Source organism: Prionailurus viverrinus, chromosome B3 (genome assembly GCF_022837055.1).
Source record: "Prionailurus viverrinus isolate Anna chromosome B3, UM_Priviv_1.0, whole genome shotgun sequence".
Classification (NCBI taxonomy): Eukaryota; Metazoa; Chordata; class Mammalia; order Carnivora; family Felidae; genus Prionailurus; species Prionailurus viverrinus.
The window spans coordinates 120,161,001-120,176,464 of record NC_062566.1 but is presented as its reverse complement, the minus strand read 5'-3'; the positions used below and the strand labels follow the sequence as shown (position 1 = coordinate 120,176,464).

The 15,464-nt window shown below is 39.8% G+C and overlaps 2 pseudogenes; both read right to left on the bottom strand.

Annotated features, from left to right (window-relative positions):
• Nucleotides 1-402: 402 nt before the first annotated feature.
• LOC125168139 (hsc70-interacting protein-like) lies at nt 403-1,482 on the bottom strand (annotated as a pseudogene).
• Nucleotides 1,483-4,745: 3,263 nt separating this feature from the next.
• Nucleotides 4,746-13,987, bottom strand: LOC125168138 (60S ribosomal protein L13-like; annotated as a pseudogene).
• Between the last annotated feature and the right edge of the window lie 1,477 nt (nt 13,988-15,464).

Below are 15,464 nucleotides of genomic sequence, written 5' to 3'. Positions count from 1 at the left end.
ACCTTTATTTAACTCAGACTAAGCAATACATCTCCCATACTGAAATATCTTCCTTGCCCAATTAAGCCAAAGAGGAAAAAAAAAAAAACTGAAATGATTAGTAAGGAAAAATGTAGGGATTAACACACCCTCTTAAATGGTTTTCAAATATTTTTAAGACTTAAGAAGTGTTTAAAGTTTGTCATTCCTAGTAGGAAAATATTATCTGAATGAATACCCCAATGGGAAACCACTGTAAAATGTCTCAGTTGCATATTGGGCAGAGGGGTAGGGATTATCTTCACAGCACCCCAGCTTTCTCCATGAGAAGGCCAGAGGTACGCTGGTTTGTGTTATTGTGATGTCCATTAGGTGATCTAAGTTGCTTATCCTTCAGCAAGAGCTTTATTTGTCAGAAGGGCATTATTCTTGACCTCCAAATTTGGCTGACAATTTACTGATGAGATTCATAAACTTTGGGTTGCTCTGATATTTTTATATATTTGCTGGGTTCTGGGCCACATGCTGGAAGGCCATGATAACTTCTGGATCCTGCATTCCTGCAAGAACCTCTGGATCACTAAGAATTTCACTGAGCCCAGGCATTCCTGACATTCCAGGCTTGCCTCCTGTCATTTCAGGCATCCCCCCCAGGAAAGCCACCTGGGAAAGAGCCATCCTGAGCTCCTGATAGTCCTCTGGCTTCTTCTTTCTTCTAGGCTCTCTCATGTTCTTTCCAAGACTTCTTAACCCTTTCTACTTTTTCTTTGATCTCTCACTTTTCATATTTTCTCTCCTACTTTCTCTGATGTCCAGCAGTTTTCTGGATCCTCGGTTGAATTTCTCTCCTCATTACACTAGCATCTTCATTATAATCCAGTTTACAAGCAAGGGCAAGATCATGTGCTGCTTCTTCCCAATGGCCTAGAAGTCTGTATGCTTTCCCTTGTTGCTTGTAAGGTTGAGCTGAATCAGGATTTATTTCTATAGCTCTGTCACAGTCTTGGGTGGCAGTATTTATTTGGCTTCTGTAATTTGATGAAGACACTGTCTCTCTTGGCATACAGAGTGCCCAAGCAAGCATTCAGCTTAATAGCATCTGTGAACAAGTCAATGGCTTTCTGTAGTTCACCATCACTTAGGGCATCATTGGAAGCTACGTTTTTATCATTTGCCATATCCATCATTTCCTCAGTCACCTCTACATTTTCATCTCCCATTTCTTGAGGGGCATAAGTATCTGGTTCAATCACACTTCACTGTAAACTTTTAGACCACTTTCCTCACTTTATGATTCGTCTGTCTTTGTTTTCCTCCTCCTTCTTACTGTTTTTTCTTCTTTGATATTGTCTTCTGATTTAGTTTTATAAATAGCAGGTGGTATTTTACCCCCATGCTCTCTACCCACTCATGCAGGAAGTGCATTTCCTCAGTGTGCAGAATACTCAGATCCTGCCTGCACATTTTCACCAAGGCCCGAAGCTTGTTCACTGTGGGGTCCATGGTCCAGAGGCAACATGAGGTGGTGGGTGCAACAGTGGTTGCAGTCTGATTCCAGGCATGGGACTAGTTCAGAGTGACTGAAACCATATGACTAAATAAAAATTGGGGATTCTATTAGGAAAGAAGGAAAGAAGAATTGACATTAGAAGATAATTAGCAGTCTTTGGCATATGTGTATTATCAAATTTAACCCAACCTTATAAGTACTAACCTTAGGGTACTGTTATTACTACCATTCATTTATTTGATGAATATGATTGTGCATTACTGTACATTAGATATAGTTCTAGGGCTTTGGGATTTGGCAGGACACAAAGCATGCAAGCCCTTGTCCCCTTGGAGGTTTTATTCTAGTTGGTAAGGGAGACATCAAACAAATACACATATAATATGCTAAACAGTGATAAGGGTAGTGAAGAAATGTTAATCAGGGTAGGAGAATAGTGTATAATGTTTAATTTTAATGGAGTGACCCTGAAAGGACTTTGAAGAGGTGACTTCTGAGCAAGGATCTGAATGGAGCCATATAAACATCTGGGAGAGGAGGTTTCCAAGCAAAAGGAACAAAAACACCTTCATTTGATGGGTGCCTGAGTGACTCAGTCAGTTAAGCATCTGGCTTCAGCTTAGGTCATAATCACGTGGTCTGTGAGTCCTAGCCCCGCATCGGGCTCTGCTCACTGGTTCAGATTCTGTGTCTCCCTCTCTCAAAAACAAATAAACATTAAGAAACATTAAAAAAAAAAAACACCTATAGTTGGAAATTAGGAAGTTAATAAAAATGTTGGTGAATATGGAAGTAAAATCAGAGAAAGAGGCAGGGTCAGACTGCAGAGAGTTGTAAACAATAAGAAGTTTGAGTTTTACTTTTGCATTTGATAGGGCCACTGGAGTTTTGGAGCTGATGAGTGAAATGATTAAATTTAGATCTTAAATAAACGATTTTGGTTGTTGCATAAATTACAGACTCAGAGTGTATGTAGGACCAGTGGGATAGAAGGCAGAGTGAAAGAAGAAAGCAAAAAGACTATTTTAAGAGTGTAGGTGAGAGATGATGATGGTTTGGATGAGGATGGCAACAATGTTGAATGTGATAAATGATGAGAGGCAGGGTATACTCTGAAAGTGGAGTTGATGGATCAAATGTGGTAAGAATGAAAAACGTTAAGGATTGTAGGTTTTTATAATGCTTAATTTTATACGTCAAGTTAGCTGGAGCATGGTGCCCAGCTTTTGGAATTGGTTCTCTAATATTACTAAATCGAAGGCACTGATGACTACTCAATTAGTAAACAGAGCATGGATAGTCTGTGGTGTGATGTGACAATAGAGGTTCATGAAGTATCGCCATTGGATACTCCTAATCAAACTCTTAGACAAGTTTCTGAGTGACCATTTTTTAAATATTTTAGAACATTTTTATCAAAATAATGAGTATGAGATTGGCTAGTTGCTCCTAATTGCACTGGACAAAGTGAGGAAATAAAAGGATGAGGAAATGAAATAAAAGGATAAAAAATTCCCAGATCATGTGCTGCATAAATGACCTAAAAGTATCTCTGTCTGTCCTGAAAGAAACCCTTATCACCTGTAGCCAAAGAGCTGAGATTGCTGAAAACTAAACTCAGAGTCTCATCCTGCAAGTGGTTGAATTACAATGCAAATTGAATTTTCAACCTCACAGGGTGTCTGCTATTAAAGTGAGGGCATAGATTGGGAAGGAATGAGATCCTGAAAATTTGATTGGGGACATATGGGAAGATCCTGATAAAGCTGGGGACATTGAACCCTTAAACTCCCATGAGTCTTCTTTGCCAGTAGAAGCAACCACTCCATCCTTATCTGAGGAGTTTAACCCTCCTCTGCCTGAACAAATTGTAATGGCCTCCCCTAAGGTAGTTGCCTTACAAGACACTGCTGATTCTCCTCAGAACCTACCCCCACCACTCCTCTTTGCTTCTAGATTTATCACTGGACTCAAGTTCCTGTAGGCCCCTAATGGTGAGGTACAAAGTGTAACCCATAAATAGGTGGAGTACACTCCACAAGAACTACTTGATTTTTCCAATTTATATAAAGAGAAATCCAAGAAATGTGGGTAGGAGTAAATATTAAAGGTGCGGCATAGTGGTAGAAAGACCATAAAATTGGATCAGGCAGAATTTATTTAGGCCCACTAAGCAGAGATCTGGATTTAATGCTGCAACTTAGAGGGTTGGAAAAAGCTCTAACTGGTTGGTTGGTTGGCTACCTGAAACACAAACCAACAGGTGACTGACACTAAATGAACTGAAATGCCAGAACTGCCTTGATAAACTAGAAAGGAGGAGATTGAAAAGCTTAGAGAGACTGGAATGTTAGAGTGGGTTTATCATTTAAGATATGCTCATCTACCCTAGGAGGGTACAAAGGACATAATTTTCACTATGACTATGAACAACAAGTTTGTGAGGGGAGCCCCAACATTCTTGAGGAGCTCTGTGATTTTCTTTTTTTTTTTCCTAATATTTATTTTTGAGAGAGAGAGAGAGAGTGTGTGTGAGTGGTAGAGGCAGAGAGAGAGAGAAAGAGAGAGAGAGGCAGAATTTGAAGCAGGCTCCAAGCTGTCAGCACAGAGCCTGACGTGCGGCTCAAACTTAAGAACTGTGAGACCATGACCTGAGCTGAAATCAGATGCCTAACTTACTGAGCCACCCAGGTGCCCCTGATTTTCTAAGTTAGAAATTATAGTGGGAACATCTGTCACTGAATTGGAAAACCTAAATGCAATGGAAGTAATTGAATCCCAAGATGTCAGAGGCCAAGTGGTGCTATTTAATCACCAAAGGCAAGGTGGGCATGGTTACTATAATGGACAGCAGAATCAAAGCAGCATTCAGAATATTATGACTTTCAGAGACCTACAGTATTGGCTAGTTGATCATGGTATTTCTAGGAGTAAAACACATGGTAAGTCTACTAAATTCTTACTTGATTTGTATAAGCAGAGAGATCTAGGTCACAGGAACAAGAGACAAATTTGAATTATAAAAGCAGAATCACAGACCCATAATTCCTAAACTCGAGCCAGTTTATAGAGACTAAGAACCCCTTGAATTGAAGGAAAGAGAGGACAGTTCCCCTTGTGGAAGGACCTCACCACACTGTCAAAAATGTATACTGTTAATATTTCTCTCAGTGTATTCCAAAGGGATATATGGCCTTTTATCAAGGTGACTATGTACTGAGGAAAATAAAATAATGCCCTTTTTTTCCACAACTTGTCAGTGGCACTTTTTCTTTTCAACATCCTGTTCTGTAGCTTCCTTGGTCTTTTTTGCCTGGAAGCCAAAGAGCCTGGCATTGGCATGGGTCATGCTAACACTGGCAAAGGTCTTGAAGTTCTTCTCCTTTATAATGACTCTGGCTTTCTCCTTCTTATAGGCATTCCCTATAGGCATGACCAGTCTTGTCAGCTGGGTAGCCAATCTGAGTTCTTCAGAAGAGTTGTCTTCTTTCTTGGAGGCTGAGGGCTTCCTAGGGGGAGAGGATGAGCTTGGAGTGGTATTCCTTCAGCTGCTGCACATTGGCCTGCAGAGGTTTAGTGGACTTGTTCCACCTTCTTGGATCTACTGATCCCAATGGCATGTGCCACTTTCTTGTGAATGCCAGCCACCCTTCCACCATTTAACTCTTCCAAGCTGAAGCCCCTGCCAGCTTGCACTTTGGTGTGATACCTCACCATAGGGCACCTCACAGTGGGCTGGATGGGCCCACATGCAGGGCATGGGGCATTGTGGCATGCCTTGGCTTCTCAGGTCTTGTATTTGTGGATCCTCTGCACCAGCTGGTTGAACCACATGGCCAAGTGCCCTGGCCTGTCCTTGTGGAAGTCACGCTTCAGGATCATGTCATTCTGAATGGGTGCTATAGTTCTGCCTATGGGCCTCCTACAAGGGAGAACTAAAAATAGCGACCGTTTAAGATTATTGGACACAAGCTCTGCATTGACACCAAAAATATTACATATACATAATATTTAATAAATATATATTAATATATATAATAAACATAAATAATATATATAATATATTTGTTTTTTCCCTTTTCTCTCTTTATCATATCACATAAGATAAGATGTACAGATTTTACATTACAGTATTTAAGTACAATATATAAAGAAGAAAAGTGAATGTCACCTAAGGACTTTGCATCCTTTTCTAGGAAAACTGTGAGTGTGTTTTGGTTGTACATAGGATATCTCTATCATGTTAAGCAGAAGTATGACCTTATGGCCTTTGTTTGGAGATTAAATATGATTTAAGAAGGTGCATATGGACGTCAAGTTGATAAGGGGTGGACGGTGATGGTTAATTTTATGTCAGCTTGGCTAGATGCTGATGTGAAGATACTTTTTAAATTAACATTTAAATTTAAGTTTCATTTAGATAAATATTAACATGATTAATGTGATTAACATTAACTACTGAGTAAAGTAGATTACCCTTCATAATGTGAGGCAGTACCCTTTAATCGTTGAAGGCCTTAAGTGCAAAGACTATGGTTCCCCAAGGAAGAAGGAATTCTGCTTCCTGACTGTGTTTGGACTTACGCTGCAACCTCAACTCCTCCCCAAGTTTCTAGCCTATTGGCCTTCCCTACAGATTTCAGGCTAGCTATCCCTCAACAATTGCCTGAGCTAATAATTCTTTAAAAGACATCTCTCTTTCTACATGTTTACACATCTAATTGGTTCTGCCTTATGGAGAACCCTGACTAACACAGTTTTGATCTGAGCAGATAGGTGAATTGTAACATTGATGAAGATGAAACAGGCAGAGAACTGACTTGTGGTGGGGAGGGGAGAGAGCAAATGGAGAGGAGCATGAGTGTTATATTAGACATGCTAATTTTGAGAACCTTATTAGACAACCATGTGGAGATGTTGCGTAAGCAATTGGGAAATGAGTTTAATGCTCAGAGGATATGTCAGAACTAGAAATCTAAAACTGGGAGCCATCAGCATATAGAAGATGTTTAAAACACTGGAACTAATGAGCTCATCTATAGAGAGAATGTTGATAGAGAATGGAAGAGAGCTGACGACTAAGCCCCGAGGAAGTCCAATATTTAGAGGTCAGGAAGAAGGAGAACCAAGCATAAGGAACTAAAAAAGAACAGCCAAGAGTACAAGTACAAGAAAACCCAGGAGATTATAGTGATCTAGAAGATAAATAAAGAAGGTGTCTTAAGAACAGGCGATTCATCAACTGTGTCAGATGCTGCCAAGAATTGGGAATTGTTCATTGGGTTTGGCATTGTGGAGGTCCACAGTGACCCTGAGAAGTGGAATATCAGTAAATGGTAGGGGCAAAGCCTGATTGAGATGGGATGCTTCCACTGCCCCACATGGCATTTCACATGTTTTTCTAATCTTCAATACTCTATTCATATTATATATCCAGATGATGGCTTCAACTTCTATTTCACTGGGAGGAAGAGTCAAAGCAATCAGACGAAATCTATAGTATTTTCCCATTATCAAATCTTGTCATATGTTGCATTTTTATGCAAATATTCATCTTCCCTGCTCCTATTTAACTCCTTGCTTTAATTTAATATCAACCTCCCAGGATGCACTCAATCTCATCCCCTCTTGCCTATTCTATGACTTTCCAATTACAATTGTACTTTCTGTTCTGCATCCTTTTTCTCTCTTTGCTGCATTGCTAACCTCACAATACAAAATACAGAAATTTCTCCCATTAAAAAAAAAAATCCTCCCTGGACTTTGTCATGGAAAAGATATATGGCTCCTGGGTACAGTGTAATGTGTTATGGCCTTCTTATTCTACACTGTGCTAGAACTTGTCCAGTAATGCATAAAGATCTAAGCAAGTATCCACACATTCAATGTTCAGTAATTTGAAAATATTAACAGTGAAAAGCTGAAATTAAAATTTTCTAAGTGGATTCTTTTGGGTTTTCACACCAACTAGTAGTCAATACAAACACCCCCCTCTGCTTTCACACCAATCTTTCTTTGCTCTTAAATCCCGTAAAACCCTACAGCACTGCCCCCATTTCTGTGCTCATTTTTATAGCAAAACTCCTTAGAAAGTTGTCCACTCTTGCTCTCTTTACTTCCCTAATAGCTATTTTCTCTTCAACTCATTCCAGTCAGACTTTGCCCCTACCATTTACTAATATTCCACTTCTCAGGGTCACTGTGGACCTACATTATGCCAAACCCAATGAACAATTCCCAATTCTTGGCAACATCTGACACAGTTGATGAATCCCCAGTTCCTAAGACACCTTCTTTATTTATTGTCTAGATCACTGTACTCTCCTTGTACTTGTGGCTGCTTTTTTTCCTTCAGTTCCTTTTGTTTGATTCTCCTTCTTCCTGACTTCTAAATATTGGACCTCCTCGGAGCTCAATCATCAGCTCTCTTCTGTTCTCTATCAACATTCTCTCTATTGTTGAGCTCATTAGTCCCAATGTCTTAAACATCTTCTATATGCTGGTGTCCCTAGGGAAGCACAGAATGATGTTGGACTGTGCTGAGTCCTGCTTGAGGTTTGCCATCACAAATGTCCCTGTAAGAATATTGAATGTTTTTCTTCAGCCATACTGAGATGCTATGGAGTAGCTGCAAAGTGGTCAAGAACCAGGTTTAAACAGAGCTAGAGTTTGTCATGTAAAAGTTACATGGATGGTGGTAGGCAAAATTTTAAAGATGACTCTCCAGGATCCTATCCCCTGGTTATTCCATCAGGCATTAATCTAGCTCCTGCTATAAAGGAACTTTGAAGATGTAAGGTTATTAATCAGCTGAATTTAAGATAAGGAGATTATCTTGCATAATCCAGGTGGGCCCAATGTAGACACATGAAACATTAAAAGCAGAGAGGCAGAAGAAGAGATTAGAGATATTCTAAGTATGAGAAAGATTCAATGGAACTTGTTGGCTTTGAAATGTGATGTGGTCTACATGCAAGGGCCAGACAGTGGCCTCTAGGGACTAAGGGTGGCTCCCAGCCAACAGCCTGCAAAGAAATGGGACCTCAGTCCTACAATTGTATGGAATTGTTTGGCCAACATCTGAATGAGCTTAGAAGTGGATAATTCCTCAGAGTCTCCAGGTAAGAACCCACAAGACATTGACCTATAGAACTGTGAAATAAACAAATGAGTGGTGTTTCAAACCACTGTGTTTGCATAGGAAATAAAGGTCAAGTCATTGATGGACTATGAAAAGGATTGGTCATTAGTAGTAGACTGTAGAATCCTACCTACATAGCAAGGTAAGGAGGAAGAAGAAGGAAGAGAGGAATGTTGAAAAAAAGTGGATTAAAATTCTTGATGAACTAAAGAATTATTGGAACCAGTGCTAAGCTGAAAAGATAGGATCCAAAATATGGCTGTAAAAGTGCATGGTAGAGATGGGATAAAAGACAAGACTTTTAGAAGAGGGAAGGACAATTTATTGTTAGAGGCCAGGATAATGGGTGGATTATCTATACATGTGGTAAAACCAGATAACATAGTGACTGATGCAGTAGCAGAGAAAAACTTATTGACTGAGGCAGGTGCTAAAGTCCCAAGTGAATGGTAAGGAAAAAGCATGGTATCCATGGATGATTGTGTTGTGTAGTGATGGCAGGCAATATAGTCTTATGGCATTTGCTTTGAAGAACATTGGATTTGGGGATGTGAGAAAAGAAATTATTTAGACACAGTAAGAAAAATCAAGAAAGATGATTATCCTACCACAAAGCCCTTCACCACATGGGGTGATGTGGTAAAAAACAAAACAAAACAAAACAAAATAAAACAAACAAACAAACAGAAACAAGAGAAACGAAGAAACAGCTACTGCAGAGAAGAGCTTTAGGAAACCATTTCCCCTTAAAGAAGGTGAGGAGATTGCTTAGAAAAGAAGTTTTTGCTTGTTTTTGTTTTTGCCCTTATAATGCCCATGAATTCCAAAAGGACGAGTGGAAGAGTTTGGTGCTCTGCTGGGGCAAGGGTGATGGTGGTAATGGTAGACGAGAGCTTGCATTAGATTCAGGGTTATATAAAAACATAAGGGAATAGGAATTCTTGTAAAAGATATCATATAAGTCTTGGAATTCTTGTGGAGATAAAATGTATGGCAATTTTGGAGAAGGTAGGCCATTAATTCTAATTTTACCTTCCTTCTTAGGATTGATTTTTTAAGGCATTGGGGCTGAGCTGATGGTATTGCAGGGGTAGAAATTAGTGCTCTTATTAGGTACATGAGAAGTTCTCTGGACTTTCCTTAAATCCTGATGCTTTACATTTAATAAAACTGAGGCAAAGAGAGATTGAGTAAATCTTCCTAATTTGTCAGCAAGCAAGTGGGAGAGCTAGGATGCAAAGTCAAGCAATTGGATTCCAGAGCAGAGTTCTGTTGTGCTAGAGGCACTCAGAAATGCTTGTTGACTAAACAAATGGTTGCAGAGAAACCTGTTATTTGGGAAAATGCCCTCCCTCTGGGGTGATGTCAGTTTGCTAAGGACCCAATACTAGTGAGAGGCAGAGCTGGGCATAATGGGCTTCCAAGACTACGCCATCATAATGCCATGTTTTTCTATCTTATGCTTCTCTTAGAACATTGTTTTAGAAACCCAGTCACTATGCTGTGAGGAAGCCCAGTCTGCATGTAGAGAAAAGGAGGCCCACAGGCCCTCCGACAGTCATTGGATAAATTGTATAAATAACACTAACTTGCCAGCCATGGGAATGAGTCATCTTGGATATGGATCCTTAGCCCTAAATTGTGCTCCCCAAATGATGCCACAGGGGACAGACATAAGCCTTCCCTTTTGAGTCTTGCCCAAATGGCATATTTATGAGCAACATAAATAATAATTGTTATTTTAAGCCACAAAATTCAGGAGTTTGTAAGGCAACAATAAATAACCGGAACATTTGTCCACCGAACTACCTGATGTCCCTGAGCTTTTGCTTCCCCAGCTGTAAAATAAGGATCAGATCAACAGACCAGAGTGTTGCCCCACAGATTCACAAAATGGAAATATACATATTGTGGCACAAGTAGGTACTCAATCAAAGTTGCCTTTCTCCTCATGCCCTCTGTAGCTTCCCTCCCAGATTAGACAATGCAGCCAGAAATGTTTTGTATGTGTATAAGTAGGCAAAAAAGCTGAGATCAGAGGGGCACCTGGGTGGCTCAGTTGGTTAAGTGTCCAACTTCAGCTCAGGTCATGATCTCACAGTTCATGAGTTCAAGCCCTGCATTGGGCTCTGTGCTGACAGCTCAGAGCCTGGAGCCTGCCTTGGATTCTGTCTGTCTGTCTGTCTGTCTGTCTGTCTCTCTCCCCCTCCCCCACTCACCCTCTGTCTCTGTCTCTCTCTCTCTCAAAAAAAAAACAAAACAAAACAAAACATTAAACAATTGTTTTTTAAATGGGAGGAAGAAGAAAGGCTACTCTATCTGCTGATTCTAACCCCCCAATAGCTCACACTTTTGCTTTAGTTGGAGAGTCTCTGCTTGAGACTCTCCATCTTGTGCCTTTCTATACATCAACATTCATTATTTTTCTCTGTAGCTCTGATCACCTGAATATTATATATTTGTGTGTCTATTATACTGACTTACTGCACTGACATGGAAACTCCATGAAAACAGGGATTTTTCACTTATGTGTCCCCCTTATTCTGCAGCACCTGGAACAGTGCCTGACCTACAGCAGGAATTCCATAAATATTTGTTGAGTGGCTCAATGAATGAATTCTTCCTGGTATAGTCTCTCCTCTTGTTTTAATTTACTTCTTTCAGATGGCATGCAGAAGAACATGTTGAATGGAACATTGACTTTAAGATTAGAAAGTCAGACAGACTCTAAGAAAGGAAAAGGCAGTCAAATATGCCAATTACTTTGGAAGGGTAATGGCGTATTTTGAAATTTGGAGGCTGGTTCATTAAAATTCATTTTGCACTACATAAAATAAGGAATCGGAAGCCTGACAGAAATGAAACTCAAATAGGCATTCATTTCCTTTATCTTTTTACAAGACAGATCAATTAGTAATTTTATGGTTGAAAAAACCCATTTTTAAATGTTATGTGGGACTTAGTGTAATATCAAATCTGGCCTAATGTCACCTTTATTAAGGAATTGAAAACACTTTTACATCTGTTCATTCTACTAAAAAAAAAAACCATACTGAGAAGCACATTTTTGTCATCTAAAGTTTATAACGGAGGAGAAAAATGGGCACAGAAATGATCTTGTTGCATAATTAACATCCCAAAAAGTAAGGGCGAATGATCAGCACTGGACTGGAACATTTTGAGCTGCACTTACATTTGTAAACGAAGCTACGGAAACCCTCCCAAACAGGTGTGCTAGAGGGTCCAGATGGCCTCAATGAGAGGCCAGGAAGCCAACACCTTCTGCTGTGTTTCTGGCCACTCTCACAGGCTCAGTGGGTTTGGCTGCATCAGTGCCTTGTGCTGGGGGGCAGCCAAGGGGACACACAGGTGGTGCCGGATGAGAAACAGGGTTTCCAACAAGAGACTGCTGTGCTGCTGGAGAACTGCCTCCCTTTCCACTACCAGGTTATAAAACTAAGATCCAAGTCATTTATGGCTGGTATAGATCCTAGATACTTTTAGGTAAGAGAGCATAGGTGTTATTTAACCTCAATATCCTAACTCAGGTAATTACATTATGCCACCTGAAATTTTCCCGGCAGGTTCAATCAAATCTGGTATTTTCCTTTGCTTTTTAGTCCTGTGTACAGTTGCTGTGCTGTTAAACAGCTGCTAAGCACCATTCTATACACCACAAAGAGTGTATATTCTTTATGAGTTGGATGTAGGGATGAGGATGTGTGATGCTGGCAAACCTTCTTGTGGAGCTCGTTCTAGCAGGATGTTTTGCTAATCATAAACAAGAAAACCTTTGGCCCTTTTGGTTGCAAACAGAGCCTTGGGAAAGTGATGCGGATTGATTCATTTGGTCCCTTCCAGTGAGAGTGAGGCAGCAAGGGAGTTTTACAAATCACAAACCTAATGATGGAATCTTTACCTGGTGCAGGGAGCCCTAAGGAATGATCACTGTGCAAATAAACCTACTGAGAAAGCTTGGGAGCCATATGCAAAGTATTATGATGGAGGCCACTTCTTTCCTCTCCCTTTCGCTTTTCCACCAACTTACCTCCATCTAGCATTCATATTCTAAAAGAGGATTACCCATGGAGGCGAACCAATTTTGAATACTGAAAGGACCAGTTCCCCAAACACCCACCTTCTCATTCTTCTACAGAATTCTGTTGGGTTAAGACTTTGCGTTTAAAGAAAGGATCATTAAAATCAGCATGTGAATTTAGAAAACTAATCATAGCTACATGTATTATTCCAGCAGTTTTTAAATAGTTCCTGTGACAAGTATAGCATAGGAGATTCCCTTGGAGGACAAACTCCCAGGGTGTGTTTGATTCCAGGAGTGCTACTTAAAGTTCCTCCCTTCTATCACTAGTAGGGAACTTCAATGGACAAGTGAGGGAAAGAGGCATTATTGTGGGAAAAATATTCAATGCATTTTAATTTGCATAAAGAGAAATAACTTACTAATGCCAGTCCCTTGGCAAAGAAAGAGAATAGCCAAAATTTGTTTGTGTTTTTCTTCTTCCCTTTATGTAAGTCTGTAGTTTCAGAGAGAAACTGAACTTGCTGAACCAGTACCCTTTCCTGCATAGAAGTCTGAGCTAGTCCTCAGAGTCTTAAAAAAAGACCTTCCAAGCATTTTCCCCCCAAATAGCCCACTTTTTATCAATATTAAAATCTGTTGGAGCAGTTTGTATCACTCAGAACTACAAATGGCTTCATATCACAGAAACCTCAAGTGTGGCTCAAACAGAGACTTTTCTCACACGACCAGAATTCCAGAGACAGGCAGTCCAAAACTGGGACAGTTGTTTTAGGAAGTCATCAAAAGCAAGGCTCCTTCTTCCTCTTGGTCTTAGCTTGTTTGTTTTAACTTCATGATTGCAAGATGGCCGTGCTTCAGACATTGCATCTGTATTCCAGCAAGAGGAAAAGAGAAAAATAAACAGCAAACGGTTCATATGATTCATGTCAAATGAGTCTGTCTCTTTTGACAGGAAAACAATATTATTCTCAAAATCTCCACTTGGAGACCTCCCCTCATTAGCCACAACTGGGCCATATAATCCTCTAGTTTCAAGGAGGCCTAAGGTGGTAAGTTCTTTTCTTTGGCCTAAACAGTGAATCACTGCTACTTGGAATGAAATCAGAGCTGATAAGGAAGTAAGGGTTATAAATAAAAAAATTCATTATGAATAAGAAATTCAAGTTATGAATTAAAAATAGGAAAACAGATATTGTAGGTTAACAAGTAGTGGAAGCCACATGTCATTAATAAACTTCACAAGTTTATTTTCTGTCTTACCGTTAACCTTAATGATGTGCAGATGCAAATTGTCTTGAGTGTGAACCAACATCATGGTCCCCAGAAAAATTTCCGTCAGCAGTAACTTTGCTACCTGTAGGAATTAAGTCTCAAACATACTCCTGTCCTTCTCCTGTATCAACCTTAGGCACACAGTGTTGAAACTCTTCCATATCATAATTCTCACATTCAGTCTTGAAGGGGTGGTCTGTGAAGTTAGCAAAAGATAGATTAAGAGGGGAAAAGGCACAGAATTTTTATTAAGAGTTACATACATAAGAGTTCATAGAAAAATGACACTCAAAAAAGTGGTTAGACTCAGGGGTTTGTATACCATTTTAACAAAGGAAAGGAAGTTTGAGCTTCAGAGGGCAATAAATTATGGGGAAGGGACTAGGAAATATATGGGGCAATGGATGGGAGATAAGGGCTTTTTAGTAAAGTTTGTGCAAACTCACCTTGGCTCTCTGTCTCAGGTGACAGTGACTCTTCTCTTCCTGATAAAATGAGGTCACCTTCACAAAGGGAAATTTATGTTCTGCTTTTAGGCAGATAAGGGGAGGGCAGAGAACACTTTCTGCATCTGTTAGTTCTCACTTGCCTTCAACTCAAAGTAATCCTTATGTCAAGATGGTATATTTTTAGGTGGTATATCTGATCCTTCAATACCTATCTGCAGGATCCCCCATATATTATCATTTGTTGAGGAAAGAAAAGTTGACGATTCTATAGTGAAAATTTTTTGTCTAAAAGAGTCTGAAGTTGAAAGTCTTTAAGTAGAGGAGTCTCTGTATAGGTGTCAAATGAATTATAGTAAACTTCACAGTTTATTGGGGTGCCTGGATGGCTCAGTTGGTTAAGCATCCGACTTTGACTCAGGTCATGATCTTGCAAGTCATGAGTTCAAGCCCTGTATTGGGCTCTCTGCTGTCAGTTCAGAGTCTACTTTGGATCCTCTCTCTCTCTCTCTCTCTCTGCCCCTCTCCAACTAGCACTCTGTGTCAAAAATAATGAAACTTTTAAAAAGTAAATAAATAAACTTCACAGTTGATTGTGGTCCGGGAATATATTGACACTGAAAGCTGAGAACAGCTGCACTAAACAATAAGGTTAGTCAACTGTTTTTTATCATAGGGTTAACATTTAATCTGGTGGATGGAATAAGATCCAGTACACACAGTGTTGATGGTTGAGTACGAAACAGAGAGAAGAGAAAATGAAATAGTAACAGTGAGGATGCTGCTAGGATAAGCAGTCACCATATGGGAGGACAGAGCCAGCTGGAAAGTAGAAGGTAACTTTGAAATCCAACTTAACCTTCTCCCTGAACCAGGAGGCCAAATTTGCTTCTGCAGGCTAGAGCCAGATGCCTTAATTGTTACCCAATTTGCTTTATACTGAATCCTGTTAGATAAGCATTTATATAGCTAACTGAGAAGCATTAGCAACTTTATGAATTATGTTTCAGTGGGCCTTTCAATTATAAAAAAATAGAGTGGGTTTTTTTTTTTGCTTTGATTTCAAGAGTCAGT